Source organism: Epinephelus fuscoguttatus, linkage group LG2 (assembly GCF_011397635.1).
Source record: "Epinephelus fuscoguttatus linkage group LG2, E.fuscoguttatus.final_Chr_v1".
In the NCBI taxonomy this organism is placed as follows: domain Eukaryota; kingdom Metazoa; phylum Chordata; class Actinopteri; order Perciformes; family Serranidae; genus Epinephelus; species Epinephelus fuscoguttatus.
Window position 1 is genome coordinate 17,446,960 of NC_064753.1, and position 14,791 is coordinate 17,461,750.

The 14,791-nt window shown below is 40.4% G+C and overlaps 1 long non-coding RNA gene across 1 annotated transcript in view; it reads left to right on the forward strand.

The window, feature by feature from the left end:
• LOC125878855 (uncharacterized) overlaps window positions 1-12,809 on the forward strand; it is an 88,238-nt gene extending 75,429 nt beyond the window's left edge. The window contains exon 3 of the long non-coding RNA XR_007447799.1: window positions 12,676-12,809. This is a non-coding gene — a long non-coding RNA (uncharacterized LOC125878855). The remainder of the gene's footprint in view (window positions 1-12,675) is intronic.
• The last annotated feature ends 1,982 nt before the right edge of the window (window positions 12,810-14,791 follow it).

Here is a 14,791-nt window from a genome sequence, read left to right on the forward strand (position 1 = left end):
CCCATCCGTACAACCCCCAGCCTGTCAGTGTGTGTCATCAGGGCACAGTGAGAGAACGCTGTCGTGTGTCTCAAAGGAAATACAATTAAACGTGGTAATGTAGTAAAGTAGTAGTGTTTTATCGGGCAACAACCTTGTGTTTACACACGTATTGTTGAAAAAAATAGACTTCATGTGTAAATAAATGCTTTAGGTCACGGTTTCGCGTGTGAGACATAGCTGAGACACGAGTCTGCACGGAGCCGGTGCAGACAGTGGCATAGATTAAAATGGGAGCAAATCTGTTGCGTGAGACATGCAAGTAAAAATATGTATCTGAAATGCTAGCAGTCTATACATGCGACATATTGCCCTGGCCAGCTTTGCATTCACACTACAAATATTGGCATTAGTCTTGTCTGTGTCGAGTTTTGAAAAGTGTAACCACACTTTAAATGTGGCACCTATTGATTTTAAAGTGAATCAGTGCTTAGTATTGCCTACATAATTTGGACTGCACCCTTAAAAGTACGGAGTTTGGTACCAAACCTCAGTTAGGAATGAAGTCCACTATTTGTTCGAGATAGTGTTCTATTTCTCACATCATGTTTTAATTCAATTATGTTGTCTGTCATTTAATATTGAGTTGTTTTAGCTCAAATAGGTAGATAATCTAGAAACAACCATATTTTACCCCAGTGTGTCAATGATATCTACCTTGTAAATGCACAATTCACAACATGCCACTGACAGGGTCTTGGTATTATGAATGCTGGCTCACTGGCATAACTCTCACACCTTAATGTAATGTTAATGTTATTAGTAACACCTGTCCTATTCCTGCAGGTCAAAATGGCTGCCACGAGAAAAGGTCTGTTGGGTGCTTAAAGGTTCATGATGAGTGAAGAGCAATAGATGCTTTTGTAGTCACACCACCTGTGGCTTTTACTGCTGCACACTGCTCCTGGTGGTCGCTGATTTGTAGACAGATGTCATAGAGAGCTGCAGACAAATTGAAATGCGAGCTGCTGGAAAATTACAAATAGTGTGAAGTAGATAGAGCTGTGAGGAATGAACAATATTAGTGTTACCGCTGCAGTCGCTCCAGATGGCACATAGCAATCTGACATTAGCACCAGTGACATGAGCTTAGGCGGCGGGGGGGAGGGTTTGCCTGCTTGACTGATCGGCTCAGACATGACCTCAGCGTTTTAGGGGTTAATAGCCCAGAATTTAGGTTGAAGCTGATTGATATGTTAATATTGATTTTACAATAGTTAGTATAATGAAATAGCCTGGTTGAAATGATCGTAGGTGGTTTGGTTATTGTCAGTCAAAGGCTGATGAAAATTTAAATAAGGTAGCAGTGTTTGCTGACCCCTAGCAGCCAGAGGGGGATTACTTTTTATTGTCTGGACAGACCAGACTTTCTTGCTGATGGCCAATATGCCAGAATTCTAGCTATATAGTTCGATCAGGAGAGACAGAAGAATGAAGTAAAGATAATATTTATCACAAAGTATTAGTGTATAGATTAACAGGTGATTTGTGCTGATTAAGATTTAACACAAGTCTTTGGCACTTAGACACCAATTGGAGATATTGCTTCGCTGTCAAATATAATGGAGGGGTCCCCTCAGATTATGTGTGGTCATATGCCTACGAAGATGCATGGTGATCGGTGAAACCCTTGAGATGTTATACACCTTTATGTGATGAGCCACGCCCTCCGCAATATTCATTGCCTTATAGAAGCTCAGTTTTAGTGAGTTTCATGCAGATCGGTCAGACTTCCTAGGAAGAGATCGATTTTAAGTGTTGTTCAAAAAATTCAAAGTGGCGAAAAATCTGTATAACTGGAAGTTATGGGTTCTTGAGGCAAATTTGTTCCTCATGAGGAGAGGCATCTAGAGGCAAGTGAAAACAGGTTTTTCGGTTCTCTGCCTTGGCGACAGCAGGACAGGGCCCCAGCGTCCTGCAGGCATTGTTGCCACCCTGGTAAGCCTACATACCCACTCCTCTAATTGGTCAAACACTACCACCACCATCTCATCTTCGTAGGTCCAGTCTTGGCACGTAGCAGATGTTTTTCATGAATGTAGAGTACTTAGATGATCCTTATTCTTGAACGAATGTTAGTTTGCTGTGAAGATGTGCACTTTTGTTTAATGGATTTTATCTTTAGCCTCTGCTTCTGTGGGTGGTTCAAGCTTTTTACCAGGGCAAGATAAAAGCCATCACTGGTATGCTCAGCTATTTTAGTTCATATACTCTCCAAGAAAAAAATAATGACATGTCCTGCGCCATGTTTTGAATTCAGAATCCTGGCCGTGTGTCTGAGCAGCTGTGCTTATTTAGAGAACAGAAAGCATTATTGAAATCATATTTACACCTGGGCAGTGGGCGGCCCTCACCATTTAAATGATTCTAATTTCCCAAGCATTTGAATAAATGTCACAAACGCTGTATTCAGCATTAGGATTGGCTGCCTGCAACAGCTGGCACAAGCTGCTAGTCAGTGTGCCATAGTTGATTGTGCCCAGGCTCCCACTTTCATTCCATTTTTTTTCCTTCTTCATATTGGAGAAAATGGTTTCTACATCACACCACACTGCCTTTAGATGCCCCACATTTAAGAATGTTTACCACCAGTAGTATTAGAAGCAAGTGGTAGGATCTAGAGGTAAGGACTACTGAGGTGTGGGTATCTGATCACAGAGCATGACATGTTTAATGACAAACTGGCCAAGAAGAAAGGAAATGGCTTAATCCTGTGTGGAGGTATGGGAGCTGTGAAAAGGGTGTGGAATAAGTGAGGTGGCTAGTGGGATGACCCTCCAGGGAGCACACCCCGCCCTGGACATACCCATAAAATGTATGAAAAATGATTAGGCTGTGACTAATTACCCGTTTAGTGTCGCCGAAAGTTGTTAAACAGACCATTGCCTTTTAATACCTAAAGTAAGGAATGGAATTAATTAAGCAGAAATGTATTCTTCTACTCTGCCAAGTCTCTTTCTCACAGTCTCTAAAAACACTGTGTGATGGGGTTTGCACCTCGGGGAAATAGTTGGTAATGGCCTGAGAAAGGGATCTCCTTTTCTCCACTCACTACTTCTTTTTGGGTGGATGAATGAATGAATAAGTGCATGAGCAGCTGTCTCTATAAAATGGAAGGCAGAAGGGAAAAAATGGAAGCTTAGAAGAAAGAGGATTTATGACTGCACAACTGTTCCTTTGAAAAGCATGACCTTTAAAGGTGAAATCCATAATGGTTTTTAATAAATATATCATTATTAATATCCATCTGTATGGTAAAGAGTAGTGAAACACTAAAAAATGGCACCTATACCTCAGTCTGGGACAGGCTACTCTGTATTCTGCTGCCGAGTGATGTTGATTTTGTTTGTCAGGCTACAACTATCCAGTTGACAATACCAATGCTGTCTAACTTCATCACTTCAGTAAACACTTTCATCAGTCAATGACATTTACACTGCATACTACCAACAAAAAGGTAAAACATGTACGCAAACACAAAGCTAGATGCTCCATCATCCTTTTTGTAGTGTGAATTATGAAAACCTACAGATTGTAGGTTATTTAATCACCTCAGCAAAAGAGCTACTGCTTCTTTGAATACACAAACAGGAGCTAATGAAAATTAAAATGAGGCATAAGCAATTTAGAAGTATTTTTCTTCTAGAAAAAAACTTAATTTACTGACTTTCAGCAGCGTTTTAAAAGGATTGTAATGCCACTTTGTTTATTAGCAGCATAATGAGGAAATGTTAACTAAGGTAGTTGCTGAATGTTGACACTGAACATTGTTCATTTTCAGTATATTTCATTTGTATGATTACGCTTTTTATGACATCGTTTAGGCAACTCAGAACACTAAGTACAGATGACAGTCTTATTTGAATATTGTAAAAGTCAACAGTGACCTGAAGCACAAGACTGGATGTGCTGACTCCATTACCATTCTGTTGAAACTCAGCCTGGTTCCTTTCTGAAATAGGTTCAGTACTGAGCAAGACTGCTGTAGCTTGCAGTGGCAAAACAAGTGTCTGACAAAATTATGTGAAGAATCTTTACAGATACAGACCTTTTTAATAAGAATATGATCTTTTTTGTTCAACCAGAAACAGCCTTGAAGACGCCATTGCCAGACCCACAAGACTCACTTCAAACAGGCGATTTTAACATCATAGAAAAGAAACAGAAAAACTCACAAAAACCATTGTGGTTCATCTCTCCACTGCTATAACAATCACCAATCCTGGTTTGGTTAGAATAAATCCTTAATTCGACCAGTTCGATGTGGCTCCATACACACTGAAATTACTGGAAGGGGTGTATTTCTTGGGTTCTTTGAGTTCAAATACCAATCTTTCCTGAGAATCCCAGATTCCACCTTTAATATAATGTGTAGGTGGATATCTGTATAATGGCTGTATTACCTTCCATCTTGGTTGCTTGGATCATTATAGCCAATTGAAGGTGGCAGTAAAATGTATATTCTGTGGATTATGTCCCTGGCCTTGTATTTGAAGGCAGCAGTGCACATTTTGATTGCACGTTTACACACTCTTCCTCCAACATGCTTAATTCTTGTCAACCAGCACCAGGCTATTGCAAGATTAATACAAAACCTTGTGTTTTTATCTGTTACACACCAGTCTGGGGCCTGTGTTCTCATCCCACATGACCATGACTGAAATGACCTCAGCCAGCAGTCACCTGTAGCTTGATCACATGCTTGACAACGTAACGTAAACAGGAGCCTAAATAGAAACTTAGAAATGCATACTTAACCCCCCAGCCCATCTCATCTAATCATCTGCGACCTGCATCAGGCTACACTGGTCATATATGTGTGAAAGAGGATCGGAAGACAGTTGTGCATGTATCATACTGCGAGTAATGTGTCTGGCCCTCATTAAAAGTGAGCGAAACCAAAGCAGCGACCACACTCGTTATTTGACAGTTTCCCCAGCATTGCCTGGAGCGTTGTATTTTTAATTGCAAGACAAATAGGCCTATGGCTGTAACAAACATGGTGTGGTGCAACAATGAATCACTTGTCATGTAAATTCATGTAATATCATGTAAATTCAGCAATTACAGGGAGTAGTAACTTTTTTATTTTTAAATCATGTAATATTGAAGAAAAAACTTTAAACTCTAATCAGTGCCCCGTTGTCTAAATGTCCACATTCAAATTGTGGTTTGCATGATCCGATGAACAGAAAATAAGCTCTAAGCTGCACAGCCATATTCAGCCATGATATGACTTTTGGGGAATTGGATGCTACATGAGGTTCAGGGTTGTACACAATGGTTTACCTGCTGCATTGGTGATATTTCTGTGTGCATCGGAATGTACTGTAGTCGAATGTGACTAACAGGCCTTTTTCACAGCAGACATTTTGACAAGTAATGTAGGAAAAGCACAGGTCTAACAAACATTAATTACATTACATTAATTATGGCTCCACTCCTTTTAGCTGTCCCAATAAGCCAACATGCACCATACCAGTACTATGGCTACTGGCACACTTAAACAGAATGAAGCCTTTAATGATGTTATTAGTTACACCCACATTTGACAAGCACCGGTGTCCTGCCTTGTCCCTTTTGCACCTTTAAGAACAAGACAGCAACACCAGCGACCTCTTGGAGGACCTACTCTTGTCAGCATGTGATGTAGCTCACTGCTTTTAGAAGGGATGGGGATGGTAGGAGCTTAAAGGGATAGTGCACCCAAAAATGAAAATTCAGCCATTATCTACTCACCCATATGCCGATGGAGGCCCCAGTGAAGTTTTAGAGTCCTCACATCCCTTGCGGAGATCGGCGGGAGGAGCGGCCAGCACACCTAATGGCATACGGCGCCCTAGACTAACGTCCAAGAACACAATATTGAATCCACTATTGATCCAAGTGTGCTGTAGCCCCGACATAAAAAGTTGTTTCGAAAAACGTCATATGAACTCTGTTTTTAGCCTCACTGTAGCCTGTAGCTGGCCGCTCCCCCCGCCGATCTCCGCACCCATCTCTGTTAAAGCACTGACCGGACCACAGTATCCATTGTAGGCATGTTACAATACCAGAAATTTAGTATACGATACCAATACTAGCGAAATTCCATGATTCCCAATACCCAATTTGATACTATGGTAAAAACAAAACAAAAACAAACAAGCAAAAACAAATAAACAAATACCATGTGCTTTAAAATGAACTTCATACTTTTTTTTAATTTAAAAATTATTTCAAGGTAAACTCAAGGTACTAGTTATTGTGGGTTCATGATTTTGATATCATTATATAGCCTACAGTTTATAAACATAATGCTCCTCCATTGTTGTTGAGGCTCAGCACTTGTACCTGTAAGATGTGACAGCTGGTCTTTGTGGTAGACTGTTTGCTCCACTGTGATTGGACAGCTTGGTAAAAAGTAAACATTTTTTAACTCTTAGCGACCAGAAAAAAAATGCCAAACGTGCACAGCATTTAAAAGATAAATGTAGGCCTCAGGAAAAATGCTTTTCCTCTCAACGAGTCTAGAAGGAGGTGTCGCTGCAGCTACACTTGTCACCATCTTCCGTGTGTGTTTGCTGTTCTTCCATGCTGATAGGCGTTCTTCTTCTTCCTTTGGCATTTAACAGTGGACTAGAACACTTGTAGGCATATATGCTACCCTGTTGGGTCTGGAAAAACGGCATCCCTGGTACATAAAGTATTTGAGAAAAACAAGCACTGTCAGATTTTAAGAATTTTGGTGTCGACTTGGTACCAAAGTATTGATTCTAGTGACACCGCCAGTCCAAGGTGCCTTGTGCCTTTTACTCTGCTGTCATGCAATATTGGACCACAAAAATAAAGTCCTCAGTGGTCCTCACACTGTAAAACACGCTATGCACTTTTATTCAGGAAAGGACGCCAAGACTCCAGCAGAATTTGAAGTGCAGTCAAATGCACCATTTGAAATGCTCAGAGGTCATGATTGTACAATTTTATGGCCATAGGTGCGCAGTATAACTTGGCAAGATAAAGAGCACTCATTCACCATATATCATCAGTGGGTGTGTCAGGGGTTGGTATCAATTATGGCCATTCACATTAGCTCCTTACGACCCACTGAAAGCAGAGCCCTCTTGTCAGTGACCTTGTGACGGTTTGTAAGGACACAAAGACTCCAGACTGGCTTATCCTTAGAGCAAATTTATATTGTTGCTCACACGAGAACGTGATTATTGAGAGACTCTCAACTTAAGTTCATGTCTGCAAACATTTTCAAAATTCTCACTTAATACAATGTGTGTTCATGGCAACTATTGTGTGGTTGAGGTCAGTGACAGATTAATTATGGGCTCTTACAAAGTTAGAGACACTACATGCCCTTCCATCAACCCAACCTACACACCTTTCCTTATGCATTCCTACGAAAAGGGCACCTCAAGTCCTGTGTTGGCACTGTATATTGGCACTGGATGTAAAGTCTGAGGTTTGGATTTGTCCAATATGGAACATAATTCCTGGGGACACTGGGCTGTTTTTTGGAAGAACAAATACATGGCAGCCCAAATATGAATATATTGTATAAGGATATGCCAACAGCCAGTAGTGTCTCTTTAAAGTCAATTCAAGTTGCTAGAGGCATTGCGCAAGGGCACAGACATTCAGGTTGTTATTTTGCATCAGTCCAGTGGTGGTTATGCATGATTTAATGAAGAATTTGACCTGGTTTGGGTTAATTGCACAGCACGTCCTTCAAATTTGATACTAATGATGGAACAGTAAGTATTTAACTGAAACAGAAAGCCACCATATAATCCATAAACAGCTATTCATAGCAGATGATGGTATAACTGTATGCTCTACTTTACTAGCATTATATATGAACATAAAAGATGGTTTTGCACTTTTGGATGCAGGTGGGCCTCTGCTTTTATTTTTGGAGACTGCACTAAACACAAACATGCACTTTCTACAGTTTGACCTGACTCATGCAGGTGAGCAACTCATTGCTCACCTCAACACCTCTTACTGCATATATCCTCCTACTTTGCTGCACAGTAAGTCATCAAAATACCAGTCTGGTTCAAGTGAAGGAACATCTCACTACACAAAAGCAAAATGTCACTTCACAGAGTGTCATAGCTGGCTGCCACTGGTAATTCTCCAACTGTAAATTGCACAGTAAATTCACACTACATTTTTTTTTTTTTTTTTTTTGGTCTTTATGGAATCTTTTCTTTGTGAAAGTGATAGCGACTCAGGGACTGAGAGTTGTCACTGTTAGTATCTGTGAAAAGATTTCCATAATGTCTAATTTCATCCTGGTAATAGCATGTTGCTACAGCTGGCTTCTTACAGCTCTGTGGAAGGTGGTAAATCCGGTCTGGAGCCAGCAGAGATCAGTCTGTCAGCTGGGAGATTTATACTTTACATGCTCTTAAAGTCCTGGTCCGACACCAAGGGTGCCAGAAACCCCTGCCAGATTGCCAGACACCAGGCTAGCAAAGGGCCCACACAGCCATTTAACGGCTGTGCTTTCTAGGCTTTATAGCCCATGCTGATGCACTGAGGACACAAGCAAAAGAGAACATTGATTGACCACTTGGACAAGGCCAAGATGCTATAACTTAAAACTGCACCCTGATTGCTTTTTATTCAAGCAACATAACAGGCCTTTTGCTGCCTTGGGATCAATTTTAAAGGAAAAGCGGTGATGTTTGTTTGTCACGTAACTTGGCATCTGACCAACCCATGCTCTATCCCCACTGACCCCTGCTTAATACCTCTGATAGATTAATAATGCAGTTTGTTTTTTGTAGCGACAATGTCCATTGCGAAGGCAATAAGTCAAATCCTCAATGAACAATAGCTTTTATGAGTAAATAATGGCAGATTTCAATGACCAGAAATTATAACAATAATATTTCTACTTTTGCATTTAATGTGTAGCATGCCTTTAATTTGGTTTGAGAGCAAATTTGTTGCAAATAAGTATACTACACACTAGAGACCTTGACAGGCCACCAGTCTTGGTAATACATTATTATCACCATAGGAGAAGATATTTTGTAACCTGTGTACAATATGAATGTTGTTAAATGGCAAAGTTTTTGAATTGATTCACAGATATTAGATTCTTTGGAAAATATTATACCTCAGAACTTCAAAGTCTTTTAATTGTTTAAAGATTGAGAAGTTCAGAATAGATTGTCAATTTTTGTATGTAGTTTTTGTCATCTACATTTGTTCTTACAAAATTATTATTACAGTACATTGCTGCTTTTATTGTTCTTATAAATTGATTGGTGTCCGTTCTACTTTAGGTCTGTTCTGTTCGGCCACAATTGGGATCAGGTGTAATTGTCCTTGAGGTCTATTCGGATCAAGTCTGACTATGCTCGGGTCTCCTCCATATCAGGTCTCTGTTTTTGTGAAAGTTCATTTCTGCACGGCAGATTTGGTCCCAATGTTTTGGACCCACTCTGAAAAACCCTCACTCTTCACCCTTCACCCTTCAGGAAGGCAACAGCACTCGAGCAAAAAATGTAAAATTATGTTTGACTCCCGTGTGACTGAATTTAGACAACCAAACACATTTTGCAAACATTTTAGGTCCAGTATGCCTCCATTGTTTTTTAGTCGTTTGGGCTGCATCTTTGCATGAAAGGTGCTATACAAACAAATTAATTTTTCAGATGTGAATTATTTTGCATCATTCATTTTTGTAACCTACTGAAAATGATCTTTTGTTTAGTGATTACGACTGTAACTGACATGATGTGTAGCAAGGAGCTGTTGTCAGCTGTGACTGTAAATCTTGACATATGTGGACTAGATCAATGCATGGGCCTGTTTATAGATCTTTTAGTTTTTTACCTCTGTGCCTAATTATGGACTAAACTTAAGGGAAAACACTGAAGTTTTAATTAATTTGTGTTTATTCCTCCTGTTTCTTTAAAGCACCTGACTTAATGAAATCCCACAGCTATTAATCTTTTGACGTACCTCTGAGCTACTTTGTCAGCAAGCCACCGTGAGAGCGCAAACCAAGCCTGACATTTGACTAATTGCAGTCATTTGAGAATGATCACTGCTGTAATGTATTGGAAATGCACAGCAGCGTAACACAACATTCAGGCACCCCTATCCGTCTGGTGACCCACTTTACAGTCAGAATATGGTGGAAGCTGTTGAACCACTAAAAAACAAACAAACAAAAAATGTCTACTAATTGGAGCAAGGTAAGTATAATGGTAATGATTGCTAGAATTATTTTGCCTGAGCCCTCAAAGACAGGAACCACTCCATGGCACAATCAACCATCCAGTAAGCTCGGAACCCATTGGCTATTGTCAAACTACAATAAAGGCCAGTGTTTCCAGGGCTCTAATGTAGCCAGTGGATATCCAGGTCAAGTCTTCCCCAGGGATAGACGCTAATATTTATGCTAGTATGTGTAAGCACTGGTCCCAGGGGCCACCAAATTTAAGGATTTGTTGGTACATTTTTAGCCTAAATGTAAACTTATAGAAAAACAATAGTCTACAAAAGAGGCAATTTAATGCAAGTTGGTGCCGCTTTCCTTGACAGTGACACTTCAATAGATAAAAAACTTTAACAGAATGAAATCATCTCTGTAAACATATTCTCGCACAATCTCATAGTTTTTAGTTAAACATCATTAAAATGTTGTGGAAATAGATACTTAAATTTGCTTTTATAGCCCTATAGACAAAACGTCACGCTAAGGCCTCACTGACACCGCAAGCGATGTGTTCGTGTAGCGTTTGTGAAGCGGTCCACAAGCTTAGCGGCAGCACACGTGTATTCACACCAAAACCGAACAGACACGTTGTGCAGCGGCTGCTGCTGTCCTGTCACAATACAAACCACACCCGTACAGTTGGTTGGCAGTAGTGCACCGTGTTTGCAAATCTCCAAAAAAACAAAAACAAAGAAGAAGTGAGTTTGGACCCAAAGCCCAGAGTGGACAGGTTCGCATGCCAGAGATTATTCCAGCGCTTGGGGAAATAATATTTAGCACTACAAATGGGTAAGTACATGAAACGTGCCTGTCAGGTCTTGCTTGGTCAAGTGGGAGATGTGTATGGTGGCTGAGAGAGGTCACAGCACACGCAACCTCGTGTTTTTTTGTGAATACAGCGACCATTAACTCGCGACTCACGCAAAAAATCGGCATCTCTTCTATTTTCGAGCTTGCTCGCGAAAGCGGCGCGACTTGAGCAGCGTGTTGAACAGATGTGGTGTGAATGCTCTAACCTGTTAACATGCTCGCCCAAATGAAAACGCGAGTAAACAGCAACCGTTCACGAGCGCCACTTGAACGCATCGCTTGCGGTGTAAATGAGGCCTAAAAGATACAGGGATGATAATCCCTGTATCTAAAAATAATCCAGAATATATGAGTTAACTGCTGTTTCTGATTGTTTTGTTTAGTTCACGTAAAACACTTTGTAATTAATAGCTGGAACAGAATTAATTAAATGTATCTGGTTACTTATAATCTGACTGATGGTTGGTAAGATGTAAACATCTGATGATGTAAATGGAAAGAATCTGATGAAAAGAATCTGTAACTCCAAACTTAAAGTACTTTTAATGTTACCTCTAAACTGCAGCATTACTCAGCTGAAGTACTTCAGTAACATTGTGTTAAGTTGTCACATTAAACTGCAGGTCCAGTTTTAACCCCCTTATGTTGAAACTCTCAGTCCTGCTGTGTTTTGCTCTATGAGCTGTTAGCTCTGTTAGCAAAGTTAGCTATTCATTTGTCAGCCAACACACTGCAGAACCCCTCTACTCACTGGCTGCTAATGGCTAACAACTAACCAGCTGTCCTCCCAGCACAAAGAGCATAAGAGCATCAAGATTCAGAAGCCTGCTTCACTCCGCCATTTTCTAAGTGATAGTTATACATACATACAAACGGCATCCGTCCTAAAGGTGTCCCAGAGAAGATCTCTGTTCATCCCAAACACATTTTCTTTTGTCACAATGATGATTGAACCTTGTGTCTCGAGCCTTGGCTAGCAGGCAACAAGAACTGTCAGATGGCCAGTGGGTTCTGAGATTATAATCCAGCCAGTGTCTTCCGCCTGCTTTGCTCTCCACACAGACTGCTTAGCTGTAGGCAACTACAGCTCAATCCAATGTGATTGGTCAATGTTGCTCTGGCTACAAACAGTAACCACCATGCTTCCACTACCAGGATCTTGTAATATTGTCTGGGGCTGGGTGATATGGAGAAAATCAAAATTCACAATATTTTTGACCAAGTACCTCAATATTATTATTGCCACAATAATGAAGAGTTGTCTATTGATGATTTCACAAAATATGCACACAGTGAAATATTTGATAAATAATCACTAGTAATATAGATACAATGACTAGGTGGGTCTGGTAAGTTCAGAAAATTACATCAATTTACTGTAATGCAGCTTTACACCCAAGAAAAGACAACACTTACGGCAATATCCAAAATCTAAGAGGAAATCGAGTCTCGTACCACAATATTGATAGATTGGCCAGCCCTACTGTTGCCAACAGATTGTGCATACATATGCAGATATCTGTTTATAAAGATTAGTCATCCAGTGCTGCACTATGATCGAACTCCAACTTATCCCCCTCCCCTCCGTTTCATAGTGGAGCCTCAGAAGAATGACTCTTACCTGTCCTTGGCACCTTGAGAATTGCTGTGCGTTTGATGAAGACCTCAGTCACACCTTCCTGGGCTAGAGTGGAGAGCTCATTACAGCCAGAGGAGACAAGTGCATGGGAAAGAATGAGTAGAGGTGAGTGAGTGAGTGAGTGAGTGAGACAGAGAGAGACAGAGAGAATAGGGTGTAGACTGTTGAGAAAGTAGTAAATATGAGCAATGGGGAAAGCCCCTTGTAAGGTGAAATAAGGGGCTCTTGGGGACTCGCTTTGTACATTGCACCTGTCTTATCATTTAACTCTTATTTGTTGGTCTTACTAAACTGTCAGCAGTTCTCTGCCTTCTTGGCCTTCACCTGTAAAATGCCATGGAAATGCTGACAGGCTGCCAAACTGGAGCTGTCTGGAAACAGACTGCTGCTGGCTTTTCTTTGACTTCTACAATGTATTGTCAGAATTAGATATACACTCAGAGCGCTGCTCTTAGCTGTATTTATATTCCACAGTCCCCCTTTCATATACAAATTCATTTAACAGTGGCTTCCTCCAACTGACTCTTTGCTTCCTCAGCTCACCAGTAACTCTGTAATATATGTTTTCCCTGAAACATGCCTCACCCATTCCTGCAGTCTGTGTCAGTGATGTTTCGTGTAATTGTGTATTTTTCTGGACCGATTCAATTGTCTCTTGATGTATTCCTCGCTCAGCTGAGCATGTCATTACACACATCATTTGTGTGCAATTTAATGTGATATGCAACAAGGTTACATTTCTATGGTGGTTCAATTTGGGGACTCGTAGCATTTCCGCTGCAATCATTTCTCTCTCTGTCTCTCTTTTTCACTGGCTCTCAGAAATTGCTTGGGCGATGATTACGCACTGCTCTGCCTCGCTCGGTCATGCCACATTTTAAGTTCACATTGGGAGATATTCCAATTATCAGTTAGGTAATGTGATAAAAATTGTAACCTTCTCTCTTTAGCCAGGGTGTGTTGATCAATTTTTTTTTTTTCTCAAGTGGACTGCATCATAAAATTATATTTATCAGTTGCTTTATGTCCTTTTCACTGGGTGTAGCCATTGGCAGTTGTATATGCTTCTCAGTGACTCTTGTATGGTGATCATACTGTGGTGTGTTTCTGGTAAGCTTAAATGCAAAGGATTGCAGTTGTCTCTGTGTAAGTATGAGCCAGTACATTTTTACAATTAGTTTTCCCTTTCATAGGTGGAAAAAGGGCAGTTTGCCACATAGAAGAGGAGCTATGCCCATTTTCCAAATTCATACATGTTATTCCTATGGACTGAGACAGTTAGTAAACATTGTAAATAGTAAACATTAACAGTTCTCCCTCAAATCTAAAACATATATTGCTAAAGCTCAAACTTGGAATGTCATAGACTAAAAAGTCTGGAGCTGCTCCAAAGACAATGAATTGGGAGAGATGTTCCAGATGACACTGAGAGCGCCCAAGGGAACGCTCTGAGTATATGGGTACATTTTCTGTTTCAGAACTGAGATCACTAGGATAGAATACAACTCATTTGGGTATAAAAAGAAAATAAACTTTCTGTGGGTTCACAAAATCAGTCTTCCATTCAGTCTCTATGGAGCAGCTCCAGACTTTATACTCAATGACATCACAAGTTTGAGACTCTCATCTTTGGTTTCTGTCTCACAGAGCGAGTGGCTCATGTTCACAAATGTTGATTGAACTTTCTTGGGCCATGGAAATATCAAAGTGGAATTCCTAATTTAGGTAGTGTTCCCCTTTAAAGTTGGTGCAACACAGTTTAGATAGGCACAGGAAAGTAGTCAAATGTCAAGGGTCTGCACTTTTTTTATGTCTGTTATCGGAAGTGCAAATCCAGGTTTCCCCATCCAAGGTCCAGTACAAACACTAAAAATGATTTGGCAGTTTTATTTGATCAAGGCCATATGGTTGCCTTCTCTTTGACCTATCATAGAATAATTATTGCCTCCTATTACCTTTCTTTGTTTTGCTTGACATACTGTTCAATCACAATGCCACGGTGTATGTGAAAGTGACAGGTTTCTCATTAACTTTAATTACTGTGTGCCAAGTCATCTGAAGGCAGTGTTTTG